The sequence below is a fragment of the Watersipora subatra genome, chromosome 5 (assembly GCF_963576615.1).
Source record: "Watersipora subatra chromosome 5, tzWatSuba1.1, whole genome shotgun sequence".
In the NCBI taxonomy this organism is placed as follows: domain Eukaryota; kingdom Metazoa; phylum Bryozoa; class Gymnolaemata; order Cheilostomatida; family Watersiporidae; genus Watersipora; species Watersipora subatra.
The window spans coordinates 34,595,789-34,611,419 of record NC_088712.1 but is presented as its reverse complement, the minus strand read 5'-3'; the positions used below and the strand labels follow the sequence as shown (position 1 = coordinate 34,611,419).

Sequence of the window (15,631 nt, the reverse complement as noted above, 5' to 3'; positions counted from 1 at the left end):
TCTGTTAGACGGAGAATGGTTTACAAAAAGCTGTGCTGTGCTGTTACATGCTGAAGAAAACTCGTAGGTGTGTGATGGAGACATCTTCCACTTCTGGCGTATCTACACTGGAGCCAACGCCTCCCGCTATACAACCTGCTGAAACCAGCGGGAGGGAGTTGAAACTGACTCACATGTGCTTTGCTGGAACCAACAGAGTGCGCTGAACCCAACACTTTCTGCGATACAACCTTTTGAAACCAATAAGAGGGAGCTGAAACAACCTCACGTGTGGTCAGCTAGAACCAACAGAGTGCTCCGAATCGAACACTGCCTAAAGTGCAACTTGCTGAAACCTCCAGAAAGGTACAGAACTCTCTTGGAACACTAACTTTTTGGTTTTAACCATTATGGCAACTTTCTCCAAGCATACTGTCAGTTATCCAACTGACAATTAGGAAATGATAACATTTCTCCAACAAACAGCTTTAATGAAGTAACATATCCATGTGTCTCTCTCTCAAGAGCAAAACACAAGCTGAATTGCTATAAAATCGCAGCAGTATTTATATTACATAAGCAGATGGCCTAGAGTTTAACATATATTGTTCAAGCTGACCAATCACCTTGCCGACTGCTGATTTTGTAAAATTTTCACATTCGTAACAATTAAACATTGAGTGACAACTAGCCATTGCAGTGCAATAAAATAGACACTAACAAAAAGTCTATAAAATTTCACAAATACTGGGTAAAGAACAGTAATCTTGAGAAACAGTAAGACACATCTTGATAACGAAAAAGACTAAATACAAAATGTTATGTTGAGAAAAAGTAAGAACAAAAATAGAAAAATATCACTTGAATGACTTTAACAGCTAGTACTCAATTGGAACAGATACTAAGGCTATTCTGACAAACAATCATGAACATAATTAATTTCTTCTAACATGTGAACAGCGAAAATAAATTTGTTAAATATTGTTCATTATTAATTTCTATAAATCTCGATAAAAGGCATCGGTCAATTTTTCTAGGTAAACTTCTGTCCCAGAAGTCCTTTATATATATCGGCATGGTTGCCTCGTCTTTTCATCATGTCATTGGAAATGAATGTCTATGGAGTTGCTGCCCCATGGCCCTTTTCAGGACCTTCACTTACTCCATAGAGTTCGCCCGCTAGTTTAGCATTTGTGATTGTTTCTAGGTTTACTACAAAACTTACGATTTTCAAATGAACTCAATGAGCTCCAATTCATTTTCGGTTGAATGCCTACACGGCTTGATTACTTTTAATCAAGCAGATGATCAGATGAATAAGTAAGATGGTCTCATGACTCAGCCAGTTACCTTTAATTGTCAACAGACACAAAAGATAAATTTACTTTATAAAAATCCCCATAGCTTGGACATTAAAATGAAAGAAGTTGGTACTATTCAAGGCGCCATCAGCTTTCTCTTTGTGCAAAACTTGACTAAATTTAATTCTAACAAGAAAATACTAATAATAGTTTCTCTCTACTGGTTTTTCAGCTCCTTCTGTCAACATGTACTCTGACTCCCATTTTGTTTGAAGCCCCAGTTCTCAGTGTTCATTTTCTATATTACCATTTTTAAGGGTATTTCAAAGTCAACGTTTGTTCCGACAAATGCTGTTCTAATTATTTTTATAATAATTTTCTGTCCCAACTTATTAGAAGTTGAATAAAGGCTGCATCATACGGGATCGTACAACACAGTTGACGATTCCATAATGCATTCCAATACCTTCACCAATCACCCACTTGCCAAGATGCAAGAGAATACTTGTACTAATAATAATTTTCTGTACTTTATAAAAGCACAGTCGATGATTTTTCACAGCACACTAGATACCAGGTTACTAATCTATACTATGTAAATTTCAAAGTTTGTGTTTGTGTAATTTGGTTTGTCCAGATATAGCTATTAAAATTTTGGAATTAAAAGCTCGCATGCTGCTGGATTTGAACTCACGAAGATTGCGAAGTTTTTAATTGTGCATTTAGCCACCAAGCTACGCTGTTCTTACTATACTATAGCTCTTATCATACGCTATATTCCCTTTTCTCGATTGCACACGCTAAATGACCTATTGATTGATACATTGCGTTCATGGTTTACGGATGCACCTGTTATAAAGTATTTGTATTCTTTCATGATATGAAATTTAAAAGTTACAATTGTTTGAAATTGAAAAAGTTTGATAACTTTTAAAGTTGTTTTTTTCTTTCTCCCAATTCATTTCAACTGCACACTTTTTCTATGATATGAAGTTTAAAAGTTAGTATGATAATTGTTGCATATGTTAAATAAAAAAAACTTCTTTCGAAAGACTCTTTTATTACCCGGCCAACAGCAGGCATTCACCTAGTTTATTTATATATAAATTTCAAAGTTTATGTTTGTGTAGTTTAGTTTGTTTAACTATAGTTTGTTAAATATTGGTATGAAGAATCCGTATAACAGAAGAGTTGATCTCAGAACCTCTTGTTGACCAGGCAAATATCTTACCAATAAAGCTACGCAAGATTGACAGATTCATTGGGCGATATATGTCGCTATGTGGGTGACAATAGGTGTAACGTTATTTTATGTTTGCTCTTACGGCTTTTATTAGTAAGTTTAGGTTACTCAAATTAGCCAATGGCAATGTGCCAAGCTAATGGCAATGTTTTACAAGTTATTTTTTAATACCCGGGCATTCCGCTAGCAACTAAGAAAATGGAGCCAACCACTGCTCATTGCATTACAAGGCATTGTGGAAAGTTTACTATTTCCGCACTTGCAGTCTACTGGCTTGTGTCTGAGACTGATCTAATACCAGGTTTAGTAAAAAAAACCTGTGATGCGTGAAAAATTGCGTGATGGCTAAAATCATGCAAGATTGTCATAAAATTACTCCCAATGGCTTACCAGATGCATTTTAAGTAATATTTCATCAAACCAGTGATTTTCTTTCCAGGTTTAATCTATTTTCAAGCTAATACAGGTCAATGTTTTTGTCACCAAGTGGTGATACAATGTGACAGGTTCGAGATATCTGGTGTTGTGATTGTTTCCTGATGTCTGCACAAGGCTAAGAGTTAAGACGTCCGGGTGTAATACTGCGGCTAATTATGTATAAGTAATATAGTGTCTATATAATAATATGCCAAGGATTGCTGTGAGATTATAAAATAATCCTTTATTGCTGACTTGTAGACATGTATAATGTAAACTGAATTCCCCTGAACTGCTGCAGTCAGGCTATTTATACCTCCTTACAATTATTCTAGAAACTTCCAGAAAATCCATTCAGGAAAAATCTAGTAATAGAACAATGCCTCTAAATTTATGATCATGACTCATCAGCGTATTGCGCAATAGCTATTGTCATGCTATAACATTGTTTATGATACTATATACAGCACTCAGAATCTGTGACAGTTTTATTTCAAGCATTCGTGAATATGACTATTTACAATTTTAGCTAGATGTAATACGGACATTTTGGACAACTTTTGACCCTCACGCATTTTTCTTGTTTGAGAAAAATCTCAACAAACTAGAAAAATATGTGAGGGTCAAAATTGGCCCAAAGTGTATCAAAACTAGCTAAAGCACTTTATAATCTATTAGAAATTGTCAGGAGTCATATTCACACACTACTGTACTGTACTTCAACATCATCCCAAGGACCATAGAAAACTTTCATGCTGGCCTTTACTGATATAGTTGACCTAGATCTAGCTCTGAAGAGCTAATTGGCCCACACCAGTTTTCGCTGCGTGCCAACATACTAGCAAAGTATTGTGGAATTTGCAGTAATAACGTTGCAGTGCATACTGTTGGCCAACTGTAATACATATTTGATAGGATCTTGCAGGCCAACTAAAATTACATCACCGGCACTTTTTGCTCGCCTGAGTTTGACGCATGTGAAATAAAGCAAAGCAAGATCAGCATTTACAAATTATTTATTAAAAACTTTTATACCTACTATATTAGGATATATTATGATATATATTTATGATTATAATATTATTATAGGTTATGATATAAAGTTTTGGCTGACAAAAAACAATAACATTAACAAAAAACAATTCATTGTTGTTATTTATTGAGATATTTCATGTGATATAATGAAGCAACGAATCTGTAGCTCAGCTGAACCTCAACTGACTAACAAGAAAAAGGCAAAAACAGAGGATACTAAGTGGTATTAGCAAGGATATCAAACCGGTTCATACTGGATATAACAATGGAAAATTACTAGGAGTGGTAGTGAATAAAATTTTTGTATCTATTGTAAAACTTATCAAGCTTTTGCAATTGAGCAAAATCTTGATAAATTTTACCCCCTATAACGTAAATTCCAGATAACGTAAACAATTTATGTGAATTTTTTGCTTCCTATTACGTAAAAATTCCAAATAACGTAAAGTGTCAAGTCGGGCAAAATTTCAAAATCAATTTTAATGTTAGTTTATCTCGCTGCACTTGCGGAAGAAAAACCGCCATGCCTATAGCATTATATGAAACTTTTGCGCCATTTTAGCTGGTCGTAATAGATCGTTAAATATGTCGACAACAAGGAGAATAGGATAGCTGCGCAATTGTTCATAAATACAAAGGCGATCAATTGGTGCAGGTGTTACAGCGTTGGTCTGCCAATCTGAATGTCACGAGTTGGAGTACCGTTGAAAGCAATTTTATATCTTAGCCTTGACCCCCTGAGTACAGATAGACGATAGCCAGGTAGAACCGCTTTTTAAGCAAAATGTTTTGTTGTTTTGCGTTATTGTACGCGTACAAAGTATTTGTTATTAGTTTTACTTTGCAGAATAAATTTTGCTGATTAAGTAAGAACATCGTTGTAAGTGATTGTCAAAAATGTGCAGTCCCCACCAACTTGTTGTAAAATTTCCGCAATCCTGGTCTATATAACCAATGAGATTGGTCATAAAAAAAGAAAAGTTGTCGATGCAAACCAATAGGGCTGCAATTACGTTACAGCACACAAATTAAACATAGTTAATTCAAGTTTTTCTTTCTGCATGAACAAAGATGTGTGTTTAGAAAAATCTTGGGACGGATTAGGCAATTTACGTGTATCTTGTTTATTTATGAATCTTGATTTATTTATTAAGCTTTGTATAATTTATGATGATAATTTGTTATATTAATTGCTGAATGATGTTCTTAAAAGCATGAGTTTGTTTGTGTTGCTCCACATATAAATATATTAAAAGAGATGTTTAACCTGTGAGGTTAGCTGATGTATGGGAATAACAAACAGGGTTAATTAATATTTACAGAGCACCCAGTTAATCTGAATATAGAGCTGGTCAAGATGTTATCAGCGCTGCCTTTCAGCTCTGAGCGCTCTACAAAGAGCTGATGCTACTCCGCATGTCACAGAACAAATGGTGACATTCTGTTAGGTTATGATGATGGAGTAACGCTAAAGAACCAGAATACTAGGAACAAATGTAAATATGATCTACAATACAAGAGAGTCTAGGCTATAATAATAGAGCTCCATAATAATGTACCATCCTAGCACTTTGCTGGCAGCCCCGTTCCACACACCTATGAACAGTTGTTTCTTGGTGATTTCTTGAAAGTAGGTATATCACGCTCATCTAATTATAGTAATGTCTGCATAAAACCAGAGACTGACAGCAATTATCTTGGAAATTGCATTCTTTCAATATGTCCTATAAATGTTGGAAGGATTGAGACGTTGTGAGCAACATTGGTGCCCCTAAGTTAAACATGCAATTTTGGCAAACTGCCCAGTTTTTGACGTACTGCAAACTACTAACCATTTGTAAGACATACTTTTCCTCAATAATTCTACATGGTAGTCTTACTACAGGTTCAGAGGATGCTGTCTATCACCAGTACTCTCTCTGGTCACTCAGTGAGTTTGTAGTCATTGGGAAATCCTGATGGATTAACCCTGTAGTCAAACTTACCTAAATAGTATCTAGCCCATGATCTTTGTATTATGTTGTAGGAACAGTTGGGTGCCTGGCTACCCACCCTGTAGACACTGCTAAGGTTAGTCTTCTTCTCACTAGATTTTTCATTTAGTGTTACAACTTACTAGCTTCTAACTATTAACTCAGAGTACCAACTTCTAACAGGGTCAGATTAGTTATTATAGCATTACAAGTTACCATTCAAATCTAGTGTAAGTTCCTCACACTAACTCTCATATATCGTAAGGTTCTCAAGCTAGTTCTAACCAATTACTCTGTGAGAAACATTGTACTCTGATGAGAAAGTATTATTGATCAGATGTTAGTAATATATGAGTACAGTATTTATTAAAAGAAATTCGAAAGTAGAGAAGTAGATAAAAACAACTAGAAAGGATACTGTATACAGTAGGAGTCAAGAAAGGAAGAAGTTGGAACAGCTAATTTAGAGTATAAGTGAATAGGAGGCAGGCGAATAGTAGAGTATTTTAGGAGGCTGTACAACCTTGTATCAGACAACCTTGTATTGTGATCTTACACTATATGTAACAAGGAATGTGATTGGTAGTGGTCTAAAGAGAAACAATAGAACCATAATTACCTAAACATTGATTGGTTGGATATCCAATAAGTATCATTTATTGTTATTGTGTCAACTAAGATCTCTGTTACTAGTAGTTGGTAATCCAAGAGATCTGTTATACTTTAATCAGGTGGTCAACTGATGAGTTGATATTCTCTGTAGTGTGTTGAACTAAAGAACTGTCAAGTTATACTTTACCCTGTTTCCTTTAGTGCCAGCTGAGGAGGAATGTCAAGCATATCTTAACTTCTAGACCAAGTTCCACAGATGCACCATCCGCATAGGTCTCATAGCTATAGATAGCTAATGTGACAGATATGGATGTGTTCTCTGATCAGGAAGATTATGAATTCAGGGCTACAAAATACTGGTACAGCTGTAGGTATGTTTCGGGAAAGATATTTTATGTTTCTTGACTACAGGTGAATTCTACTTGACAATTGACCATAATATAGTCACCAGGATTGATAGAAAACCATTCAAAGAGTTCACTACCGATTTTAGTACGCTGCCTCCCAGCACCTTGCTGAGAGCCTGGTTTCAACTGCCTATGAACAGTTGCTTCTTTGTGCATGCTTGATAGTACATGTAGGTATATCACACTCATATATTTAGGGTAATATCTACATAAAACCAGAGATTAACAGCAATTATCTAGGAGATTGCATCCTTTCAATATACAGTAGACGCTCATATAATATATACCTCTTACAACGTAAATTCTAGATAACAAGAACAAATTGGTGTGAAGTTTTTTGCTTCTCACTATGAAAAAAATTTCATATAACATAAGGTGTCAAGTCAGGCGAGTTTTCAAATTTGAATGTAAACTCCATCTCTCAAAATGTAAACTCAGAATGTAAACTCCACAAAATGATTTGAATGTAACTCCATCTCATCGCACTCGCGAAAGAAAAATGACACAAATGTATATAGCTATATCTATTATATATAAAACTTTTGTGACATTCTAATTCGTCGTGATAGATCGTCAGATATGTGGACAAAACAGAATGACTGCTGCACAACTGTTCATATATACAAAGTCGATCGATTGGTATAGGTGTTACAGCGTCAGTCTGCCATTCTGAATGTGATGAGTTGGAGCATTTTCGAAAGGTCTCTTTTATCCTAACCTTGACCCATGTTTACAGATAGCTGACGAACAGGTTTTTTTAAGGATTTTATAGGTTTTCATACCCGCTTTTTACAGTAAATATTTTGTTGTTTTGCTTTATTGTACACGTATAAAATATTTGTTATTAGTTTTACTTTGCAGAATAGACTTTATTGTATTGAAGAAAATGAGCAAATCGTTGAACATGAATGTCGAAGAGGTGCCGCTCCCCATCAACTTATTGTAAAAATTACTGCAATCATGATTTATAAAACCTGGAAGATTGATCAGAAAAAGGAGAAAAGTTGTCGATGCAAACCAATGATGTCGCAGTTGCGGTACAGCTTACAAATTAGCAGAGTTAAGTCACGTTTTAGGCAATTTATTATTTTAAATTAGGCAAACGGATTAGGCAATTTATATGTATTTTACTGTTCCTATATCGTAAATTCCCCATAACGTAAACGTTCCTGGAACGGATTATTTATGTTATAGGCGCGTCTACTGTACCGCTATCTTCCTTACCTCATGGTTCATGAACTGGCTATATTGGCTGTTATTTTGGATTAGTACAAGGTCAAGAACAAATGTAACATTATGTACGAGAACAAACCTACTGTAATTCTTCTACATTAAGGAGGGTTGTACGATTAGAATCAGAATTGTCCTAAATGTATGTCCTCTATATGTAGGCTGTTCAACAATATATCCATATACACTGCGTTTCCATGACCCGCAAAATTCGCAAATTAGAGCCAATCCGCAAGATATCCGCGTCATGGAAACGGCATAAATCCGCAAGCTATCCGCATAAATTCGCAAGCTAAGCGAGTTTTGCGATCCGCAAAACTTTATCGAATCCATCGTGCTTGCGAATCATGGAAACGGTACTTGCGATTAATGCGCATTAGAATATCGATGGCTATTACATTAAAAACATTTTCACGCTTCAGTCGTTTTTATTTCGATTTCAACAGTCTCAATGCGCCAACGTTCCGAACGATCGCTGCTAAGCTAAGCGTGACAAGACTGCTTAGCTATTTATATAGTCATTAATTAGGCTAATACTTGACCTACGGGGTCAAGATTACTAAGTAACTCAACTTGCGGATCGGATCGTTCGAATTATGTGAATCATGCGGATTAAGCGAGTCATGGAAACATAGTGAGTGGCATCAAAAATGTAATTGATAAACAACTCTTTCTCATTTAAACTCATATCTACTTAGATTAAATTATACTACCGGAGTAGCTGTCTGTTCTGCTATCTCCGCCATATATATAATGTTTATGTAAATTTTGGCTGACAAAAACAATAACATTAACAAAAATCAAGTGATTGTGACGACATTCACCAGACGATTTGTGATTCAAAACCAGTTTATATTAGTGTAAGATTACTCGCGTAGGTGAACATAACTCCTGATGACATAGTCAGCGGTGTAACCTGAATAGAGTTAATATGTTGGTCATTATAAAATTAGGTTTAACCAGCTATATTAAGATTCACTCAAACTCCACCTATGAAAAGTCACCGGTCTGTACACAGTGTGCTAACAAAGGTGACGTGAAGCCATGCCTCGATGTTACGTAATGTGTGTACATCTTACTCTGGTGATTTCACTGCTCTTATTATAAAAATACTTTTATAATAGTTTATGGGAATGAAGTGCTCCCTGCTGGCATAGACTCACATCATCTCTTGTAAGTTTAACTGTATTAATAATAATGTTTAGATGTCTAGTTATTTACTATTACAGAACTTTGTATGGTTAATAGCACTGGGTATAAATACTAGCATTTTATTTGTATTTACATTGTAAATCAAAAGAGGTGTTGTTACTGTTTAATATCACAGATTGTCTCCACCTTCCTATAATCATCATGATGTACTTTATAGCTGTTTTTTAGGAGGTATGTATTGTATGTCAGTTACTAGACTTGAGTAGTTACTGACAGCATTTTATCAAGTTGTATCTTCTGACAGTCAACTTTTCTAGTAGATATGTACGGTCATACCTCAACATACGAGTCTAATGTGTACTATTATCATGGTCATAGCTGGTCACATGATATCATGGTCGTAGCTGGTCACATGATATCATGGTCGTAGCTGGTCACATGATATCATGGTCGTAGCTGGTCACATGATATCATGGTCGTAGCTGGTCACATGATATCATGGTCGTAGCTGGTCACATGATATCATGGTCATAGCTGGTCACATGATATCATGGTCGTAGCTGGTCACATGATATCATGGTCGTAGCTGGTCACATGATATCATGGTCGTAGCTGGTCATTTGAACTTGCTTAGACAACAGATGTTCAGTTCTGAAGTAGATAATGTTTTACATCATTCAACCGAAAATCAGTATTTATAAGGCAGAATAGTAGAGTATGGCGGAATAGTTAAGTACAGTTAAGTACAGTTAAACCATAACTGCCACAAACAACTTTTATCATATTTACTAGGTGAATCAGACATGCTGATTCCGATTTTGTAATCAAAATAAAGATTAGGCCACTAACTTTCAGAGTAATGAAGAACTTTTTATAGCGTTTTAATATCGGTCTCGAAAACAACACGATCGTCATAACAAGCTCCGCCCATAAATACTTGACGTAACCTAGCTTTTTAGGAACAGAAGTTACGTAGAGATGTTTAGACCGATTTAGAATAATAGATATAGGTGTTTTAAAATTCATTAATATCTAAATTCAGCCTTAAAAATACTATCAGTCTTTTTTGAAAGGTAGATAAGCTATTTAGCATTGCATATTTAAAAAGCGCAATAACAACGCTAGCTCGTGATAAAACCGCACTTTTTGAGCTCATTTTTCTCGGCGTCCAGCCCATTTAAACGTCATGTAACAAGCTGCGAGCAATTTTAAATAGTTTATATCCCTTTCATAAAAAGCTGAAACTATTTTACAGGCTGGATTTAGATAATAATGGGTTTTAAGACACCCATCTTTATTATTCTAAATCAGACTAAACATTCCTAACTTCTGTTTCTGAAAAAGCTAGGTTTCGTCACATATTTATGGGCGGAGCTTGTAATGCCGATTGTGTTGTTTTTGAAACGGATATTGAAACGCTTTAAAAAAGCCTAAATGACTTTGAAGGTTAGTGGACTAATCTTTACTTTGAGTACAAAATCGGAATCAGCGTGTCTGATTTACCTAGAAAATACAATAAAAGTTGTTCGTGACAGTTATGGTTTAAATACTTGAATGTCATAACTAGACATGCGCGTGTCCCAACATATAAAAAATTTGAGATATGAAACATACGAGTCTAATGCGTTCTGAGACCGAGTTCATGTGTCAATTTCCTCTCATCTTAAAGGTTGACTTGCAACAAAATTCACATTACAGTTATTTGGTATAAAAAATTCAAAATGTCTTACTCTGCTGTGTTGTAGGTGCAAAATACGTGGAAATGTGATTACAAGCTCTTAAAAGCTCAAATGCGAAAATTAATCGCCGCCATCTTGAAACTGCCGTAGATTAGAATATATTTCCAAAATGGCTCAAATGGGACGTAGCTGAACACGATGGCTTCTGTTTACACTTCATGCAACCTCATTCTTCGAAATATTTTCACAAATATACTTCAGACATTCAATAAAACTATGTCTATAATTGTCTTTACGCGTCTATTTCATCATCATCGAAATGCTGTCATTTTGAGCACAGATATCTCAAAATCTACCGTAAAAATTCGTTTAATTTTTCAACCTTAACTCGAAGGAGTGCATATCATCTTATGATAAACATGACGAACCTGTTGGTCACTTGTGCTAGTCGAAAAATGCTGCAGAAGTTATTTGCGCTGTTTGGCTGGAAGTATGGGTCACATGATCAGATTACGATCAGACGATTAGACCAACCAAAACAAAACTGTAAAGTAGCGAGCATTTATATTTGATACGGGCTTTTTGGTAAAACCCGAAGTGTTAGTCATAAACTAGTGCTACGAGACGTTTTATATTGAGCTTTTTATTGGCCTTTCAATTAATGTGAGAACATCACGTGTCAAAACAATAACCAAGTGGATTGACTATATCAGAAAAATAAACCGACTCCAATCTACAGCGGTTTCATGATGGCGGCGATTAATTGTTTGTTTTTGAGCTTTTATGAGCTTGTAATCGCATTTTCACGTATTTTGCACCTACAACACAGCGGAGTAAGACATGGTGAACTTTTTGATACCAAATAACTGTAATGTGAATTTTGTTGCAAGGCAACTTGTAAAGGTTGACTTGCAACAAATTTCACATTACAGTTATTTGGTATTAAAAGCATCACCATGTCTTACTCTGTTGTGTTGTAGGTGCCAAATGTGTGGAAAAGTGATTACAAGCTCTTAAAAGCTCAAAAACGAAAAGCCGCTGTAGATTGGAATCAATTTATTTTTCTGATGTAGTCATGATAATTTGGTTATTGTCTTGTCACGTGATGTTCTCACGTGAATTGAAAGGCCAATAAAAAGCTCAATATAAACTTATCGTAGCACTATTTTATGACAAATACTTCGGGTTTTACCAAAGACCCCGTATCAAATATAGATGCTCACTACTTTACAGTTTTGTTTCGGCCTGGTCTAATCGGCAAGTCGTAATCTAATAATGTGACCCAATACTTCACAAATAATTCTTGCAACACTTCGATTATCACAGGTGACCAACAGGCTCGTTTGTCATGATTATCAGACAATGATACGTACACCTTCGAAGTAAGGTTAAAAAATTAAAGGAATTTTTACAGTAAGTTATAAGATATCACTGCTAAAAGTCACAGCATTACAATGGCGATAAAAGAGACGCGTAAGAACAATAGACAGGGTTTTATTGAATGCGTGAAGTATATTTGTGAAAATATTTTGACGGATAAGGTTGCAAGAAAGTGTAAACAGAAACCATCTACCACAGCTACAACACATTTGAGCCGTTTTGGAAAGAGAATCCAAACTACGGCGGTCTCATGTGGCTGCGATTAACTGTTCGTTTTTGAGCTTTTAAGAGCTTGTATTCACATTCCCTCATATTTGGCACCTACAACACAACGGAGTAAGACATGGTGAATCTTTTGATACCAAATAGCTGTAATGTGAACTTTGTTGCAAGTCAATCTTTAAGGCACAATTTCCACTGAGAACTGAAAGCGATGGATTTGCTAGACTAAACTTTTGTGATTCTACGTAATAGAAACTTTGAAATAATTTGAATGAATTCAGCTCACTAAACACACACTTGAAGCTAAATTCTAATCTTTCATTAAACTTACTTCAATTTTGTTGTCTAGTTTTTTATGTTTTTGTTTCCATTTAGCCACGTTTTGTCTCGCGCTCACTTTAACTTTTAGCCAACCTTTTAGAAAATCTTTTCAAACTGATTCGAGAAGAGAGACCAAGTGATGCTGTTTTCAAAAAGGGCCTCTCGCATACTTGGCCATTTAGGGACCATCGAGAATCGCCTTGTATGCCCTTGTCTCAAAGGTTTCTCATATTTCAAGTAATGTTGCTCATATCTCAATTTTTTGCGTGTCAGGGCACTCGTATGTCAACATATGACTGTAGATACATACCTATATGTATATGTGACTGAACATACATATGCTGCCTCAGATCTTAAAATATATTCAGACTTTAAAGGGTATTAGATCTCCAAGGTGTCACATGATATCATGGTCAACTTGTCACAAGATATCATGGTTAGCTAGTCACAAGATATCATGGTCAGCTAGTCACAAGATATCATGGTCAGCTAGTCACAAGATATCATGGTCAGCTAGTCACATGATATCATCGTCAACTTGTCACAAGATATCATGGTCAGCTAGTCTCAAGATATCATGGTCAGCTAGTCACACGATATCATGGTCAGCTAGTCACAAGATATCATGGTCAGCTAGTCACAAGATATCATGGGCAGCTAGTCACATGGTATCATGGGCAGCTAGTCACAAGATATCATGGGCAGCTAGTCACATGATATCATGGTCAGCTAGTCACAAGATATCATGGGCAGCTAGTCGCAAGATATCATAGTCAGCTAGTCACATGATATCATGGGCAGTTACTCACAAGATATTATGGGCAGCTAGTCACAAGATATCATGGTCAGCTAGTCACAGGATATCATGGTCAGCTAGTCACAAGATATCATGGTCAGCTAGTCACAAGATATCATGGGCAGCTACTCACAAGATATTATGGGCAGCTAGTCACAAGATATCATGGTCAGCTAGTCACAAGATGTCATGGTCAACTAGTCACAAGATGTCATGGTCAACTAGTCACAAGGTATCTTGGTCAGCTAGTCTCAAGATATCACGGTCAGCTAGTCATAAGATATCATGGGCAGCCAGTCACAAGATATCATGATCAGCTAGTCACAAGATATCATGGTCAGCTAGTCACAAGATATCATGGTCAGCTAGTCACAAGACATCGTGGGCAGCTAGTCACATGGTATCATGGGCAGCTAGTCACAAGATATCACGGACAGTTAGTCACAAGATATCACGGTCAGCTAGTCTCAAGATATCATGGTCAGCTAGTCATAAGATATCATGGTCAGCTAGTCACAGGATATCATGGGCAGCTAGTCACAAAATATCATGGTCAGCTAGTCACAAGATATCATGGGCAGCTAGTCACATGATATCATGGGCAGCTAGTCACAAGATATCATGGACAGCTAGTCACAAGATATCATGGTCAGCTAGTCACAAGATGTCATGATCAACTAGTCACAAGATATCATGGTCAGCTAGTCTCAAGATATCATGGTCAGCTAGTCATAAGATATCATGGGCAGCTAGTCACAAGATATCATGATCAGCTAGTCACAAGATATCATGGGCAGCTAGTCACAAGATATCATGATCAGCTAGTCACATGATATCATGGTCCGCTAGTCACATGATATCATGGTCAGCTAATCACAAGATATCATGGTCAGCTAGTCTCAAGATATTATGGTCAGCTAGTCACATAATATCATGGTCAGCTAGTCACAAGATATTATGGTCAGCTAGTCACATAATATCATGGTCAGCTAATCACATGATATCATGGGGAGCTAGTCACAAGATATCATGGTCAGCTAGTCACATGATGTCATGATCAGCTAGTTACAAGATATCATGGGGAGCTAGTCACAAAATATCATGGTCAGCTAATCACTAGATATCATGATCAGCTAGTCACAAGATATCATGGTCAGCTAGTCACATAATATCATGGCCAGCTAGTCACAAGATATCATGATCAGCTAGTTACAAGATATCATGGTCAGCTAGTCACAAGATATCATGGTCAGCTAGTCACAAGATATCATGGTCAGCTAGTCACAAGATATCATGGTCAGCTAATCACAAGATGTCATGATCAGCTAGTCACATGATATCATGGTCAGCTAGTCACATGATGTCATGATCAGCTAGTTACAAGATATCATGGGGAGCTAGTCACAAAATATCATGGTCAGCTAATCATTAGATATCATGATCAGCTAGTCACAAGATATCATGGTCAGCTAGTCACATGATATCTTGGTCAGCTAGTCACCAGATATCATGATCAGCTAGTCACAAGATATCATGATCAGCTAATCACAAGATGTCATGATCAGCTAGTCACATGATATCATGGTCAGCTAGTCACATGATGTCATGATCAGCTAGTCACAAGATATCGTGGGGAGCTAGTCACAAGATATCATGGTCAGCTAGTCACATGATGTCATGATCAGCTAGTGACAAGATATCATGGGGAGCTTGTCACAAAATATCATGGTCAGCTAATCACTAGATATTATGATCAGCTAGTCACATGATATCTTGGTCAGCTAGTCACCAGATATCATGATCAGCTAGTCACAAAATATCATGGTCAGCTAGTCACAAGATATCATGGTCAGCTAGTCACAAGATATCGTGGTCAGCTAGTCA

At 36.4% G+C, this 15,631-nt stretch overlaps 1 protein-coding gene across 1 annotated transcript in view; it reads left to right on the top strand.

Annotated features, from left to right (window-relative positions):
* Positions 1-6,802: 6,802 nt before the first annotated feature.
* The window catches only part of LOC137396271 (neutral cholesterol ester hydrolase 1-like), a 33,558-nt gene continuing 24,729 nt past the window's right edge, over positions 6,803-15,631 (top strand). The window contains exon 1 of the mRNA XM_068082465.1: positions 6,803-6,931. The gene's annotated coding sequence lies outside the window, so the exon portion shown is untranslated. The remainder of the gene's footprint in view (positions 6,932-15,631) is intronic.